An 18,876-nucleotide genomic window follows, 5' to 3' on the forward strand; every position below is an offset into this window, starting at 1 on the left:
AGAAAAGGAAATGATGATTTCTCAGCTAGGGTGTCTAACACTTGGTCAATAAATGGTAGTGGAAAATAATCTTTGAGCGTTGCTTTGTTCAGCTGTTTGTAATCAACACAAATGCGCCACTTACCATTTTTCTTGGGCACTATAACCAATGGGGATACTCACTGACTGTCAGAAATAGGATATATAAAATTAACTCTCAAAAGTTTTTGCAATTCTTCTCTGACAATATCTTGGAGCATGGGGTTCATTCTTCTCTGTGGTTGCCTCACTGGTTTAATGGTGCTATCCGTGTAAATATGGTGAGTTCATGTGTCGGGGTGAATCCCATGCATATCGGTGTAGTCCCAAGCAAAGGCTTTCTGGTATTTTCTCAAGATTCGAATCAATTTTTCTTGCTGAGATGAGTCTAGGTGATTGCCTATGTTCAGAGTTTTCCCTGGACTAATGTCTATGATCTGACTCTGTGTGTTGGTGATGGATTGAACTGGAAAAATGTCGTGAAATGTGGTTTGCAAAGATTGAATGGTGCATGTTTCCTGAAAGTTCTGGGCCAAAAGTACATCTGCAGCATGATATTGGTCATTTCTCAAATTTTCGGAAATATCAGGTTGAGAAAGGAATAATTCTACTAAATCATTATTGTCTTGTTCTTGGAAATCATAGATTTGGTCAATGCTAAAAACAGATTGTACTTCTTCTTTATCATTAAATTTATCATCAAGCCACAAATTGTGTGTTACTGCTGGTGACTATGCCGATGGATAAAGAGTGAGTTGTTTTCTTTCGGTCCCTCTTGAAATGATCATGTTGCCCGATCGACATCCTATGAATGCATCAGCAGTCGCTAACCATAGTCTACCAAGGATGATAGGGTGCCCTCCTAAATTGGATTTGGGTTGAAGAACTAAGAAATCCACTGGATACTCCCAAGAGTCCAGTGAGACAATTATGTCCTCCAAAATCCCTTCAGGAATCACTTTAGACCTATCAGTTAGTTCTAGAACAATCGTTGTATGTTGCAAATTTATGAGCTGGAGCGTTCTCATGGTTTCAAGAGTAATGACATTGATTGCGGCCCCAAGATCTATCAAAGTGTTTGGAATTTGTATGTTGTTAATGATGGTGGTCACTTTGGGAATGCCAGGATCAACATACTTTTCCATGGAGATGGTATTGGTCATAAGGCCTGCTAAATGTCCTATAACATGAATGGTTTGAGGATCAATCCTTTTTCTAGCAGGTTGCTTGAGGCATATGTCTTTGATGGCTTTAGTATAGATGGGAATGTCTTTTATAGCTTGCAGCAGTGGAATTTTTATGTAGACATTCTTGAGTTCATCTAAGACATCAAACTGTGGTATAGACAGTGGAGGTTTTATTTGGACCAATCGGTCTGGAAAAGGTGGATGCAGTGGTTGCATCTGTTTATCTTTGGTATCATCATTTGGTTTTCTTTGATTTGTCATTTCATTTTCATTTTCTGTGTTTGCTTCTTGCTTAGCTGTTATTGGAGAATCTTTGTGGAGTACCCTACCAGACCTCAAGTTGATATTTTGCAAGGGCGGTGTGGAATATGAGGTTCCCTCTTCTACATTGTAGGCTGGCCTCTCTGCTCTATTATTTGGATTTGGGACAGTTTGAGCAGGAATTTGAGTGGGTCTGGGAGGTTGTGAGTTAGCTGGAAATTGTAGTTGTGGTGGATTTATTGGTGGAGGAGCAGGCAGTGCTTGTTGAGTAGGTTGAGGCTGATAAACAACTTGCTGAGGATACTGCTGATATGGTTGAGAATGTGATGAATACGACTGTTCGTATTGCTGATATGGTTGTGAATATGATGGGTATGATTGAGGATATGTATGATAAGATTGAGAGTACTGTTGAGATGGTCTCCATTGTTGCTGTGGTTGGTTTTGGTGCTGCCATGGCATGGTTACATTCCATGAGTTCTGTGCATACATTTGATCATTTATAGGAAATTGCAAATTTTGATTTGGAAACATACCTTGAGGTGCTGGCCTTGGCTGCCATGGTCTCTTTGTCCCCATGTAATACACATTTTCCATCTCTGCATTGGCTGCCATATTACAGTTCTGCAAAACCTTAACTTTAGGACAGTTAAACATATCATGATGTTCAGTACAGAAAGCACAAACTTGGATGTTTTCTAGTGGGCAATCTTTTAATGCATGTTTCTTCCGGCATTTTGGGCAGAGGATAGCCATTATCTGATCTTCATCTTCTTTTTTCTTCTTATCTTTTAAAGTGTCAATTTGGTTCCCTAGAGTGCTTAATAGATCTGTTTTAAACTCTTCTAACAGATTCCCTATTTTAGCCCTTGTGACACTTGCGGAGGCAGATTTTGTGACTTTGGATGACAGGGTTCTTTTTCCCATTTTAGCTTTGCTCCTTGAATACTTTTCACACAACTCAGTGATTTCTTCAAAGGGTAAGGCAGAAATGTCACCTTTGCCCATCAAGTTAAGATCATCCATGTATTCCTCTTGGATACCTTTCAAGAATATTGTGCGGATCAGATCAAGAGGCATAGTTCGGTGTTTGGATTTTTGTAAGTTGTAGACAAACCGTTCTAAGTATTCCTCTAAGGTTTCATCCTCTTGCTGGGTCATTCTAAAGATATCATCTTTAGAATATTTGGATCTACAATAAGGCTGATATTTCCTTAGAAATATTCTTCTCATGCCATCCCAATCAACTATAGCATGCTCACCAAGCCTCATGAACCATCTTAAGGCTGATGCCTTTAATGTCGCTGGGAAGAGTCTAAGCCTATGGGCATCATCTGTATAGCCATATGTTCGACATACAATGTCAAACTCGAACAAGAATGAGTCTGGATCTTCCGAAGCCATACCATAGAAGTTTGGTAGCATGGATGGAGGTATGTTTTTCATTTTGATCTCATCAGCTTCTTGTGGTTCATGTATAGGAAACTTAAAAGTTGACTCCTCTTCATCTCCCTGTCCTTGATGTGGTACTGATCCAGCTCCTTCCTCAGCCATTCTAATAGGTCTCTCTGTGTCAGTGTCACTTGTTTGAAAGAGGAGATTAAAGAAAGATTGTTCGGTCACTGTGCTACTTTCTCCTTGTGTGGAAGATCTAGGAAAGTGCTTCTTCTGCAATTTATGTGTGAATAAAGTTTGCCTTTCGATGAGAGTAAGTCTTTGTCCTGACTTTTGTTTTTCTTCTAATGCTTGGATGACTTCCTCAGCTGGTGTTGTATTCCCTAAAGAGTCTGCTCCTGATGATGATGGGTTAGTTTTTAGATGGTGGGGGGTTTTTACGAATCTACCCTGACTGTCTCTAAATCTAGGCATAAATGAACATGATTTCTAACTGTGTTTTTGTTTGTTTTTGTTTATTGAATTTTTTCTTTTAAATCCTTTAAGTACGCCTCCCTGGAAATGGCGCCAAAATGTAGTGTCCTATATAGGGTGCTAGACTAGGCTATATTTATTATCGACCAGGATGCGTAGACTTAGAGGCATGCGTCTAAAGTATATAGACATAAAGGATTATTAGCTAAGTGGTTATGATGGTAGGTCACAGGACTTCTTTACGGAAGATTGAGGTATGTTACCTATCACCCAAACACTTAGGTCACTCAGTTAATCTACCTAATTACCACACTGTCACTCAATTCATTTATCAAATTAAAACACTGTGTATCACTTCAAACCAAGATTTCAATCTCCTTACAGAGACACCATGCACGAAACCCCTGTTTAACAAATACTCAGCATTCACTAATATTCATGCAAGCTAAAGACATCTGGAAATTATAAACATACTTTGAAATGAAAGCAGAGTTCATAACATTGCTTTAGAGGACAACAGAGGATCGAATCCCTTACAGGATACGATTCACGATCCCAGTGATGAACTGTTCAAGCGATATCATAAACATAAACCATACGCATTCGATTGAAATCAACAACCAATTCTAATTACTGTGCATGTCATGTAATACCCTAAGTTGCGAATGAAAAGGAAATAACAGTATACCAGTTTAACGCAGGGCCCGTCCGCGTTCCAGAGGTATACTGGACTGTGGTCAACCGATTATAAAATCAACGCAACAAGACAAAGATCGTAACTGCAACTGTGTTCTTGATATTAAGTTCAAACTCTGTTTCAAATGATACAACGATTACCAAAACATTGATTACACAGGACTGTATTTACATATGTTTTTACAACCCTTACATTTCGAAAACGAATGTACATTCATGATATGGCTGTTGCCGCTTTTATCATGTTGAGATTTTTAAAATGTTTCTATCCTAAAATGATTTCAAAAAGGAACAAAACTAAATCAATTTAGAATGCTTTTCTGTTGCTGCCTTTGTTGCCAACATGCTATACTTTGACCATTGTTCACCGCACATGTAGGAGGGTCGATTCTGCTGTAGGATAGGTATTCGTCCATGCTTGGACATTGTACTTTTCATCCCTACCCTTCGTTCTAGCCCAGCTGTCATGCCACATGTCAAACCATGAACCAATTACAGGATGTTGGAACTTCCTATAGCCATTTTACCAAAAATTCCTAATTCTTTAACATAAAACTCCTAAATCAATTCCAATGCATTTTAATAACTATGGGACTATTAACTAATCAATTTTCAAGGGATCTAAGAGATATATGATGGAAAGAAGTAGGCAAATGATATGTTTTAGGAGGAAAAAGGAGGTCATAGGATGGTACCAACAACCTTCATGCAGCACAAGACCCCTCAGCAGCAACTTAACAATATTTATCACTTTTCTCTTATTAAGATTTTGGTGGTTCATCAGCTGGGATTTCAGGGGATTACTTGGGATGATTTCATCTCCCGTGACTTCTTCAGCACTTCACAGGTATTATCAGAGGTTAAGCAAGAGGGTGAACCTTCTCGTCGGTATGAGCTCCATGAGACTGCTAGTGTGCCGGTTTTCATCACATATCAAAAAGGCACCAGACATTTGTTTGCAGCAGCAAAGCGAGTGTTATCTCCACCCAAGGTGGAAGGGGCCTCTCTTCTGACATTAGCACTACAGGTATAGGATAGAGGTAAGGAGCCAATGCATGATGCGGGGCCTTCAAGTGAGCCATCAGGTGAACGAGACCGAATTCGTTCTCCTTCATGATGATGATACAGATACAGAACCAACAAGTGCACAACTCAAAGAGATCATCCAGGAGCAACAGTCAGAGATTGAAGCCTTATCCCTTGACTTGGAAAGGGCTAAGTGGAACATGAAATATATGGAGTAGAGGAACAAATAGCTGGAGGATTAGCAAGCGATCATGGAGCTACAAAACATTCGTGAGCATCGCCAAGCTGCACAAAGGAGAAGAGTTGAGCTCACGTCATTGGAGCAAGAAATTAATGAGGATCGGGAGGCCAATCTCGAGAGAGTTAACATGTACTTGGAGAGGCTACTAGACAAGGCCAACAAGGACCATGCATTGCTGAGACACATGGCTTTCCACTACATGGTGCGAAACAAAGTGTGCAAGGCCCAAATCAGGAATTTGAAGGCGAAATTGAGGAAGGCAATCAAGAAGCAAAAGAGGCAAAGGGATCTCGATCAACTTCAGATATTGGCCAAAGCCTCTTTGCCCTAGCATAACACTTGATAAGGAAGCTCCAGCCCAAATTTCAAGAAATTTGGGGCAATTTTGGTCACATGGCAAATTTTTGGTCATTACACAGGTTTTTTCTCCCTCTGTCCCGCGCCACTGGCACAACGCTTAGGATTGGTAGCTCCAAATCACAAATGGTTTGCATTTTTGGATTTAGCATGCAAAATCATGACTACTAGTGCTTGGACAAGAAATTTGGGCATGATTTGAGTCTCCAGGAGGTCAAAAACACTCAAACAATGACCTCTCTGCCCCTATTTTGACACACATGAAGCAGTCTTGGGAGAATGAAGATTTGGAGGGGCAAATGAGCACCAAATTCAAAAATTCCACTTGGGGTGGAAAGTAGACATGCCAGGCTTTCCAACAAGCACGCTTGGGCACATTTTGGACTCTTGAAAGTGCCTCAAAATAGGCTCCAAAGTGGCACGGCGCATATAGGGAAAAAGGCCAATTTCACCTCCGTTTCGCGAAATTTCAATTCGCGACTTCTCCAAGTGGTCCCGCTCATCTACATTTCAATTTTTTGGCACCTAAGGTGGAATTTAAAGTATTTTCACTCTAGACTAGCTTCTATCCAAGTGGCAAAGGAAGGCAAACAGTCACCCAAGCCACTTGTCATGTTTGTAATGCTGCACCTGTAGCTAATGGTTGGCTTTCCACCTCCACTTTATAATGATTCGAGTAACTCCCCAACCCTAGGGAATTCTATCTCTTCATGGCGCATTCTATATATTGTACGCAAACTATTTGCAAAGGGTTGGTTGGCTTGTAATTTCTGGGAGACTGTGGGAGAGAAACTCAGTTCTTCATTGTATATTTTGACAGAGGATTAATGAAAGGCAACGGCTCTGTTTCATGAGATTCATGTGGTTGTGAGTGTAGAAAATGTGTCTCTTATGTTTCATATGCATTTCGTAATGTTTCACAGTTCATTTCATATTCATTTCCAGTGAAATTTTCTAAGTTAGATAAGGTAGAATTCATTTTTATTGCTCTGCCTGTGGGAAAATTTCATGTTCAGTGTTCTTCTTCTGTTGAAAAGGATTCATGTACTTATGCCCTTTTCACCCTCCTAAGCAATTCCTCCATTCCGCGTTATTTCAAACTAAATTTCTAGACTTTCCACCTGTCTTGCCTCACGAAGTAATCTGTGCCTTTGTATTAAATTCTCTGCTCATTGTTGTCCATTGGTCCCATACCATCCCATAAACTCAATCATTCATAAACAATTGTTTCTTGTATCCATATTTACTTACTAGCCTAAGATCAATACTTCACTGTTAGTCATCTCAGACCATTCCATTTACTTATTCGTTGAGCATGACTCGGAGAGAGCCCTCTCCTGTTCTGGTAGGGCTAGCTACCATACTGAGCGTGGTTTGTAGTTACCCTAAATTTTTCCTTCCTTCAGCCTAGGGCAGATTTAGGTGCTAACATAGTGGCGACCATACTGGGGACGAAATTAATCCCCTTACTTCTTGATAATTCTAAGCTTCCGAATGATAAGTTTAGGATTGGATAGGCTGAGTAGGTTGGTTGTGCCCTTTGATTTTTCTCAATAGCATGCTAGCTTCTAGACGATATACCAGATCTAATCCAGATCCAAATCCTCCGCACATCTACGAAAATCATAATTTGATTTCAAGAATTCATCGTCAAGAGAGCACTATAACTCCCGTGTTCAAATCCCATTCATGTCCTGACATTTTTGAGCATCTTGAAGAGCTTGAGTTTGATGATCAGTTTGAACTATCGTTGTTCGAAACCAAATCCGAAAGGGCGGTTGACTATAATGTCCCCAATCCACAATTTCTTGTAAACTTGGAGACGGAAAGGGATAACCGGTCAATTGATAATTACATTATAGCTCAACTTCAAACTCCAATTGCTAGCCCCTTACAAACTGTGCACACTCCTGCAACACCTCCAAGGAAAAATCCACCAAGAGTGATGGCTGCCCGTTTTGCACACCTGGTTCTGCCTCAAGTTCTAGATGATATGCCCGCAGATTATCAAAGAAAAATCCCGTTTTTTGATGGCAAACAACATTACTGCTCAGCAACATGTGGAAAGAATGGCAGATTTTTATGAACTTCATGAGATCGTTGCGGAGAATGTGGCAATGAGACTCTTTGTATAGACATTTGTAGGTGAAGTGAGCAAATGGTTCATAGGTTTGCCGGCAGAACGTATCGCTACCTTGGCCGACCTACAAAGACAATTTTTAAACCGATGGGAAGTGAAAAAGAATCCTCTTCAGATTCTGGCGGAATATGAGCAAATCAAACGAAATGCTGGTGATTCGGTCCAAGACTATTGCGTTAGATTCAATTCAATTTATAAGGAAATTCCAGATCATCTAAGGCCACCTGTGGGACTAGCCATGGTGAAGTTCCCGGATGGTTTTGATGCTGACATGGCTTATCAATTAAGAGAGAGAGAACCGGCCACAATGGAAGACATGCAGAAGATAGCGGTCAGCGTTGAAGCAAATCTGCTGTCCAAAAGAGCTAGAGCGAAAGCAGAAAAGAAGGTCACAGTCAAGGAAGAGTCTTCCTCAATGGATCAATTACTCAAGAAGGTAGAGCAGATGCTTGAAAGGGTGAAACTTGACTAACCGGAGCCACAAGTTAGAAATCCTAACTTTTTTGGTCAGCAACAACCACAATATAGAATAAGACAGAGAGATCAGCGAGCCCAAGAGCAGACAGCACAACAGCCAGTACAAACACCTTTGCAGCAAAATTTTGTGCATGGACCAGAGTCAGATGAGGACGGGAATATAATAGGTGAAGAAAACCACCTCTTTACTCCTGATGATTTTCCTATTTATCTCACTGAGGATGAGGAGTATGCAGAAAGTTCGGCTGTACACAAATATGTAGATTTCATTCTAGCAAACGACACCGTCTTGGAGGAAGAATCTGATGAGTACCAAAGAGGCTATATGAATGCTCTTTCTGCCCAGTAGCAACGATATTCACTTAGAAACAGAGATGTGCCGGTCAAAACAATTCAGAAAAGGAAGGATGTTGAAGCATCAAAGAATGATTCATCAATTACACAAAGGAAAGGAAAGGAGGTGGTTGGTCCAGAGAGCAGCAAATCACCATCAGCAAAACAATCAAATCAGCAAGTTACATCGAAAGAAAAGGAAAATAAAGAAATCCCAGTCAAAGAGGTATAAAAGATTCCCGCTTTTAATTTAGAGAATGATATTTCTAAATTAAAGGTATCCATCCCCTTGACTGAAATAATGAGGAACAATAGTTATAGAGGGCAAGTATCTAAAATGTTGAATTTGGACCCAATCTCCGACATGGTGAATGTCGAAGACGATCAACCTGAAATGATTTTTGGGCCAGCATGGAATGGTGAGTCTTCTGATAGTGATGTGCCACCCTTTTATATTAGTTTAAGGTTGCATGATTTTGTGTTACATAATAACATGTTCGATTCCGGAGCTTCTCACAATCTCATGCCCAAGGCTATCATGGATAAGCTTGGTCTGGACATCACCCGGCAATACCATGATCTCTATTCGTTTGATTCCAACAGAGTAAGATGTATAGGACTCATCAAAGACTTGGTTGTGAGTCTGGATCAGCTCCCAATGAAGAATCTCTTGATGGATGTTGTTATAGCAGATATTCCTCCCAGGTTTGGCATGCTTCTTTCCAGGTCTTGGGTAGCGAAATTGAAAGGGACACTACAGCTATATTTCTCCTATGCAACGATTTCGGTGTTTGGACAAATGAGGAAATTGTATCGGGAACAAAAAATGAAATACATGATCACAAGCAAGGAGAAACCAATAAATAATCCAATTAACTATGTACATACAGATTTAGAGTCTTTTGTTTTGTATTTAGATAGTTTCAATGATATAGATAGTTAGTTAGTTGAAGCAGATGATATTCCGGAAATAATAGAAAATTTCAGAGAATTTTTAAAGAAAGAAGGACAAGAACAGCAGAACACTGTTGGGCAATCAGTTGAAAGTAATAGACAACAAGCAGACAAGGCATAGCAAACAGATTTCAAGCACTTGCAAGAGGAGGAAGAAGGTTTGTGGACCATGGATTTCGATGGAGTAGTGGGAAATGATGGCGCTGGAATTGGAATTTGGGTATGCAGTCCTTTCTCTGCCTCGAACAAAGTGCCTAGTAATGTCTGGGTATGCTCTTACAAGTTGGCTTTTGAGTGTTCAAATAATGAAGCTGAGTATGAAGCTCTGATTGCTGGCCTAAAGATTCTAAGAAAGCTGAATGCTAAGAGGATTTCAGTATATGGAAACTCCAAATTCGTAATTAAGCAGGTCAGAGGCGAGTATCAAGAAAAGCATCCTAGGATGCGGGCTTACAATAATGCAGTTCTAGACATCCTAAAATTATTTTCAGAATAAACCTTGACATTTGTGCCTCGTATACAAAATAGTATTGTTGACACTCTTGATAAGGCAGCAAGTAGTTTGAAGATCCCAATGAACTCTAGTAATAAATTTGAAATCCATGTCAAGCATCGTCCAACCATTCTAGACAATCAGAGATATTGGCAAGTGTTCCAAGATGATGAGGAGATTGATGATTTTCTGCAAAACAAAGGTAAGTTCAAAGAAACCTCAATTGATCTAGAAAATGACGATGGTAAAGGTAATGGTACAGATGATGTGCAGATCAATCAAATGGACGTGTTGCAGCTAAAGAATAACGTTATTCCTAAAGGCCTGATACCTTTAGAAGAACTCTTTGATCAAGATGATGTAGCCCGCAAACCAACATTGTAGCCAACAGAGAAGGGTGTGGAAGAGGTCAATGTCAGAACAGCTGCTAATCCTAAATTGGTAAAACTGTCTAAAGCATTGCCACCAAAGATCAAGGACAAATATATCAGTTTGTTGTCTTCATTTGTAGATGTGTTTGCTTGGGACTACTCTGACTTAAAGACATATGATACCAATATAATTCAGCACACTATACCCATCAAGCCCAACCAAAAACCATTTAGACAAAAGTTGAGAAGGCTAAATCCAAAGTTGTTGTCATCTATTGAAAAGGAGATAAACAGGTTGTACAAATCAGGGATCATTGTTCCAATCAGATTTTCAGATTGGATCTCTAATTTGGTGCCCATATGAAAGAAGACAGGTGAGATTCGCTTATGCATTGATTTTAGAAATCTCAATAAAGTTTCGTTGAAAGATAATTATCCACTTCCAAAAATGGACCATATACTTCAGCAAGTAGAGGGAGCATCTCGTATGTCACTACTTGATGGTTATTCCGGATATAACCAAGTTTTTGTCCATGAAGATGACCGAGACAAGATAGCGTTCACCACTCCATGGGGAAACTTTCATTACGCTAAAATGCCTTTCGATTTAAAGAATGCGGGTGCCACATTTCAGCGTGCAATGGACTTGGCTTTTGCAAATGAGAAGGATGTCTTTTTGGTTGTGTACCTAGACGATTTGACGGTGTTTTCCAAATCTGATGAAGAGCACATGTACCATCTAAAAACTGTCTTTCAAAAGTGCAGAAAATATGGCTTGTCGCTGAATCCGAAAAAGAGCTTGTTCGCCATGGAGGAAGGCAAACTACTCGGGCACATTATCTCAAAAGATGGCATTCGTATTGACCCAACACATGTGCAAGCAATTCAGCAAATCGATCTGCCCCAGAATAAGAAAGAGATACAATCTTTCAATGGTAAAATGAATTTTCTACGCCGCTTTGTACCTAATCTTGCTGAGCACCTAAGAGAGATGACAAACATGCTTAAGAAGGACAACCAAGTGAAGTGGACGGAGGAGGCTGTAAAATCTTTCAATTTAGTCAAATTGACTCTTTCTTCAGCTCCCGTTCTAGTCAGCCCGGACTACACTCAGGATTTCATATTGTTTTCATTTGCTTCGGAGCACACTATGGCAGCTATGTTATTGCAGAAAAGAGATGATCATGAAAGACCCATTGCATTCTTCAGCAGAGCTATAAGAGATGCAGCCTTAAAATACAACATCATTGAGACACAGGCCCTTGCACTTGTAAAGGTATTGAAATATTTCCGGGTATATATTCTACATTCTCATATTTTGGCCTATGTTCCTAACACTGCTGTCAAATATGTTTTAGTGTAGACCGATCTGGAAGGAAGATGAGGCAAATGGATTGCAGCCTTGCTAGAATATGATGTGGAAATAAAGCCCACAAAGCTGGTTAAAGGACAGGGATTGACAAAGTTAATGGATGAATCAAACTTGCACGCCTTGGACATAAATCTGATCGCTGCTATGTCCGATGAGAATGAGGAAGGATCATCAATTCAGGTATCTGAAATGTTTTCTCTCTCTCCGTGGTATTTAGATATCATATATGTGCTTAAAAATTTGTCACCACCGCCCGACATGACTAGAAACAAAGCGAGAACACTCAAGTTGAAAGCTGCCAAGTTTTGCATTCTTAATTCCACACTGTATTGGAAAGATCCCGGTGGCATTCTTTTAAATTGTTTGGTGGAAGAAGAAGCAAATAATGTCATGGAGGACTGCCACCAAGGAGACTATGGTGGTCACCTTTTTTGGAAGTCAACAGCAAATGAAATTCTGAGAGCAAGGTACTATTGGCCGGCATTGTTCGCTGATGTATATAAGATGGTCAAGCACTGTCATAAGTGCTAGATTTTTGAAGGAAAGCAGAAGTTACAGCCTTTGCCACTTAAGCCTATTGAGGTGAGTGCCCCTTTTCAGCAATGGGGATTGGATTTCATTGGTGAAATTCATCCCACTTCTTCCGGTCAGCATAAATAGATCCTCACAACGACATATTAGTTCACGAAATGGATCGAGGAAATTCCCACCAGACAAGCTACTGATGTGGTAATCATTTCATTCCTTGAAAATAACATCTTGTCTCTCTTTGGTTTCCCGAATAAGTTAATCACTGATAACGCAACAGCTTTCAAATCAAAAAGTATGGTAGAGTTTTGTCATAAATATCACATCATTTTGGGTCACTCAACTGCCTATCATCCGCAAGGCAATGGATTGGCAGAGTCTTCGAACAAATCATTGGTCAACATCATCAAGAAGCTACTGGAAATAAATAAGAAGAGTTGGCATAAGAGGTTGGTCAATGCACTTTGGGCAGATCGGGTCAGTTAGAAGAAATCCATTGGTACGTCACCGTTTGAGCTTGTTTATGGAGTTGATATAGTATTTCCTACCTCTCTTACTGCCCCAGTAATCAAACTTCTTTAGGAGGCCGGCAATGAAGAAGATCCCATGCAGAGAAGGTTGAATCAAATGGTCCACTTACAACAGACTAGAGAAGAAGTTTTCAAGAACACATCCAAATTGCAGGAGAAGATCAAGAAAATTTATGACAGAAAAGCAAAGGTGGATAAATTTCAGTTGGATGATGTGGTGCTAAAGTGGGATGCAAGGAATGAGGAGAAAGGTAAGCACGGTAAGTTCGAGAATCTTTGGAAAGGTCCTTTCAAGATTGCAGCATATCGGGGTCAGAATGCCTTTCTTCTGAAGGAAATGAACGAGGAATATTGTCCAGGAGGGCCGATCAATGGTCGACTGCTCAAGTGGTACCATTTCTGAGTTATTAACGCTGCTTCCACTGTCATTGTAAATACCATTTTTATTTCAGTTTGGTTTGAGTTTGTCAAGTTAGTCTTCAAGTCATTTCAATGTCAAGTTTGAGTCAATTTTTTTGGTCATTTTAGTTTCATAAATGAGTCAGAGTCCTGTGTTGTTTGTTGAAAAAATGACTCCATAGCCCAATGGACAAAGGCACTGTCTAGCTCTTCCAGAGATCTGCTGTTCTTGGCACCTCCAAGGAGCTACCATCCCCCATTGGAGCCAATGTTAGAGTTGGTCTGGTCAGTCCTCCGTCAGAGATCAAAACTCTTTATGCATTTCATTTTTAGGAGTCCCGCTCCATTCACTCAGCTGCATTCTGCTAGGGGCATGCCATAATCTGATGGAAAAGGTCATTGCTAGTCATTTCCCCCCATGTCTGGCTCCTGCTGGCTTAGGTCTTTTGTCAATGATCACTAAAGTCCATGACAGTCAAGGTCTGGTCCTTTAATGGACAAAAGTCATTTTCGATAATTAGGTCTAGGGATTAATCAATTTGGTCTTCAACCATGTCCTATAAAGCCATGCAGGCCAGAGTGGGGCCCTTACAAAGTTATGATTCAGAGAGTTTCATCATCATGTGGACAAATTTCGACTGTTCTTCAAAACTTTGTTTTGAAGAAAAAGTCAAACAGTGTGTCATTTGTGATAAAATTTTCAAAAGGTCGCCAATTTATTTCTTCAGGTGCAGGTATGGTTTCCGTGGCCAAATGTCCTGTCATGCAATCCCTGCAAAGAGTGCCGAAAATTTCATCATTTGAGCTAAAATTTCAAAGGGAAAGTGAAAATCAGTGTTGCTTTAAGTCAGTTAAAAAGTGTCAAAACATAAATTTAGAAAAATGGGTTTTTGGAGAAGCGAAAATTTAACCCATGACTTCCAAGTCTTTATATACAATTTTTCACCAAAATCAGAGGCATTGTGAAAATCAAGTGCATAGGGAGAAATTTCAAAGTTTTTGAGAGGCAAAGTGTGTGTTTGGAGAGAGTTGGAGGCAGTTTCCAAGAGCGCAGTGCATATACACAGGGGCGCGACGCACACAGAGCCATCCCTCAGTTCAAGTTTTCAATGGGTGCGGCACACACCAGGGCGCGGCGCACTGGGTTTGGCATGCGACGCACACCCACAAAGGGCCAAAACCGTGCCAAATCACCTCAAATTTCTTGTGAAGCCCATCAGATTGAAAGGTAGGCTCTATGACATGACTTGTTCATCAAAGTTTATAAATGATATGGTGGTTTATGGTTATGTTTGAATGCAACAAAACTCATAAAATCAACCACAAGAAAACACCAAAGGCCATTGTTGCTAGGGTTGCATAATTGTGGTATTGAGGCCAAGGTTCCATTTTCAACTACCATTTTTCCCTATCCTCCCTTTCTCATTTTTTCTATTATCCCTACCCTAAAACACTACCAAACCCTATTCTCTTTCCCCTCCTCTTATTTGTCAACATAACACCCCAAAAACCTACCCTATCAAATACCCAAACCCCCTACATATCCCTAAATAAACTTCTCCCCATAACCCCTATTCCCATCACATTACTCCCCTCCTAATACTCCCTTTTGTTTCATTATTCCCCTTGGTGGCAGATATCACAAAAGTACCCAGCTTCACACCATCATCAAAGGGCAACCTAAATACAGTACACGCAGTAGTCATGGCATCACAACATTCATCAGAGTATGAGATGGAGGCACAAAGTGACTCATACTCGGAAGAGCAGGCTCCAAGGAGACATCACAAGAGTGGCAAACATGTTAGGGATGAGCCAACCACCCTCACTAAATTGCAGGCCTGCCCTCTTGCCATGTCATGCTTCCAGCATCTATCATGTTTTGAGTTTTGTCAAAGAGTGGCTAATGTTCGAGTTCATCATGAATTGGCTTGTCTTTTTGTGCTTCACCTACATGGAGATCACTCTATCTTGGCCGGGGTCACCTTCACATTGACACCTGAAACTGTCTCATTAGCAACCGGTATACCGAATGTTGGAGAACAATGTCACAGGAAACAGAAAGTTGATCGGCAGCATTATGAGCCTTACATTAAGGCCAGTTGCTTGAGGTAGCTCACAAGAGTCTTTCCATTCAGATATTTGAAAGATGAATATGCTCCACTCATGAAGTTGATCATGAAGTACTTTAGCTGTGAGGGGAGGTTTCTCTCGTCTATATGCCTATCACATCAGGTTGCTCATGCACTTTACCAGGGTGTGGATGATGAACATTCCATTTTTCATTGCAGGAACATAGAGAGGATGAACACCTTCATGCAACACAAGACCCCTCAGCAGCAACTTAACAGTGTTTATCACTTTGCTCTTATTAAGATTTTGGTGGTTCAGTAGCTAGGATTGCAGGGCATTACTTGGGATGATTTCATCTCCTGTGACTTCTTCAGCACTTCACATGTATTATTAGAGGTTAAGCAAGAGGGTGAACCTTCTCGTCGGTATGAGTGCCATGAGACTACTAGTGTGCCGGTTTTCATCACATATCAAAAAGGCACCAGACATTTGTTTGCAGCAGCAAAGCGAGTGTTATCTCCACCCGAGGTGGAAGGGGCCTCGCTTCCAACATCAGCACTACAGGTACAGAACAGAGGTAAGGAGCCAATGCATGATGAGGGGCCTTCAAGTGAGCCATTAGGTGAACGAGAGACCAAATTCGTTCTCCTTCATGATGATGATACAGATATAGAAGCAACAAGTGCACAGCTCAAAGAGATCATCCAGGAGCAGCAATCAGAGATCGAAGCCTTATCCCTTGACTTGGAGAGGGCTAAGTGGAACATGAAATATCTGGAGTAGAGGAACAAACAGTTGGAGGATTAGCAAGTGATCATGGAGCTACAAAACATTCGTGAGCATCGCCAAGCTGCACAAAGGAGAAGAGTTGAGCTCACGTCATTGGAGCAAGAAACTAATGAGGATCGGGAGGCCAATATCGAGAGAGTTAACATGTACTTGGAGAGGCTGTTGGACAAGGCCAACAAGGACCATGCATTGCTGAGACACATGGCTTTCCACTACATGGCGTGAAACAAAGTGTGCAAGGCCCGAATCAGGAATTTGAAGGCGAAATTGAGGAAGTAAATCAAGAAGCAAAAGAGGAAAAGGGAGCTCGATCGAATTTAGATATTGGTCGAAGCCTCTTTGGCCCAGCAAAAAACTTGATAAGGAAGCTCCAGCCCAAATTTCAAGAAATTTGGGGCAATTTTGGTCACATGGCAAATTTTTGGTCATAACACAGGTTTTTTCTCCCTGTGCGCCGCGCCACTGGTGCGGTGCTTAGGATTGGTAGCTCCAAATCACAAATGGTTTGAATTTTTGGATTTAGCATGCAAAATCATGACTATTGGTGCTTGGACAAAATTTTTTTGCATGATTTGAGTCTCCAGGAGGTCAAAAACACTCAAAAAATGACCTCTCTGCCCCTATTTTGACACACAGGAAGCAGTCTTAGGAGAATGAATATTTGGAGGGGCAAATGAGCAGAAAATTCATAAATTCCACTTGGGTTGGAAATTAGACAGGCTAGGCTTTCCAACAAGCACACTTGGGCACATTTTGGACTCCTGAAAGTGCCTCAAAACAGGCTCCAAAGTGGCGCGGCGCATATAGAAAGTGGCGCGACGCATATAGGGAAAAAGGCCAATTTCACCTCCGTTTCACGAAATTTCGATTCGCGACTTCTCCAAGTGGGCCCACTCATCTACATTTCACTTTTTCGGCACCTAAGGTGGCATTTAAAGTATTTTCACTCCAGATTGGCTTCTATCCAAGTGGCAAAGGAAGGCAAACAGTCACCCAAGCCATTTGTCATGTTTGTAACGCTGCACCTGTAGCTAATGGTTGGCTTTCCACCTCCATTTTGTAATGATTCAAGTAACTCCCCAACCCTTGGGTGTTCTATCTCTTCATGGCACATTCTATATATTGTATGCAAACTATTTGCAAAGGGTTGGTTGGCTTGTAATTTCTGGGAGACTGTGGGAGAGAAACTCAGTTCTTCATTGTATATTTTGACAGAGGATTAATGAAAGGTAGTGGCTCTGTTTCATGAGATTCATGTGGTTGTGAGTGTAGAAAATGTGTCTCTTATGTTTCATATGCATTTCGTAATGTTTCACAGTTCATTTCATATTCATTTCCAGTGAAATTTTCTAAGTTAGATAAGGTAGAATTCATTTTTATTGCTCTACCTGTGGGAAAATTTCATGCTCAGTGTTCTTCTTCTGTTGAAAACGATTCATGTACTTATGCCCCTTTCACCCTCCTAAGGAATTCCTCCATTCCGCGTTATTTCAAACTAAATTTCTAGACTTTCCGCCTATCTTGCCTCACGAAGTAATCTATGCCTTTGTATTAAATTCTCTGCTCATCGCTGTCCGTTGGTCCCATACCATCCCAGAAACTCAGTCATTCATAAAAAATTGTTTCTTGTATCCATATTTACTTACTAGCCTAAGATCAATATTTCACTGTTAGTCCTCTCAGACCATTCCGTTTACTTATTCGCTGAGCGTGACTCGGAGAGAGCCCTCTCCTGTTCTAGTAGGGCTAGCTACCAGACTGAGCGTGGTTTGTGGTTACCTTGAATTTTGCCTTCCTTCAGCCTAGGGCAGATTTAGGTGCTAACACCTTGCATGCCCTGCTAGTATGGTTTAGGCCCATGAGGTCTCCTCTGGTTTATTTAGTAGATCTTCTCAATGACCCCTTTAGCCCCTTGATATACAATTTTGAGTCCAGGCAAAGAAGGGCACCATGGAAAATTTTAGGGGCGAATTTTCGCCCTTAGGCGAAATTAAGTGGTCTTAAATTTTTAGTGGGCAAATATTTTGTATCATAGTACATTTTTACAAATCACGTCAAATTTATTTTATAAAAAAATTAGGTATGGATGTTAGCCCACCTTATTTTAAGGGAGAGGGTAAAAAAAGTAAATTTAGCCCTTGAAATTAGGAGTTACAACCTTCCATTCGCCCTAATTTTCAAGAATAGGTTTTATTTAAGTGAATCCTATGGGCCAAATACCATATTTATAAAAGAGGTATGGTAAATTAATAAAAATAAAAATAAATGAGAGGTATGGTAAATAAATAAAACATTTTTTATACTTACTCCATAAGTCACCTTATATACATGCAAGGGTGTAAACAAATAAAAATATAAATAAAGTGGAGGTATGATAAATAAAAAAAACCTCTTTTTATACTTACTCAAAAGGTATGGTAAATAAATAAAAATATAAATAAACTAGAGGTATGGTAAATAAATAAAACCTCTTTTTATATTTAGTCCATAACCCTCTTTCTATTTATGAAGGCTCAAAAAAGAGGTTTTATTTAAGTGAATCCTATGGGCCAAATACGATATTTGTAAAATAGGTATGCTAAATTAATAAAAATATAAATAAACGAGGTATGGTAAATAAATAAATAAAAAATTATATTTACTCCATAAGTCACCTTATATTTACGAACACTCAAAAAAATGTGTTATATTTAGGTGAAACCTATGGGCAAAATATTATGGGCCAAATACCATGGGCTAGATTATTATTAATACCATGCAAA

Source organism: Pinus tabuliformis, chromosome X, assembly GCF_031772625.1.
Source record: "Pinus tabuliformis cultivar Carrire ecotype Pingquan chromosome X, CPIR1, whole genome shotgun sequence".
In the NCBI taxonomy this organism is placed as follows: Eukaryota; Viridiplantae; Streptophyta; class Pinopsida; order Pinales; family Pinaceae; genus Pinus; species Pinus tabuliformis.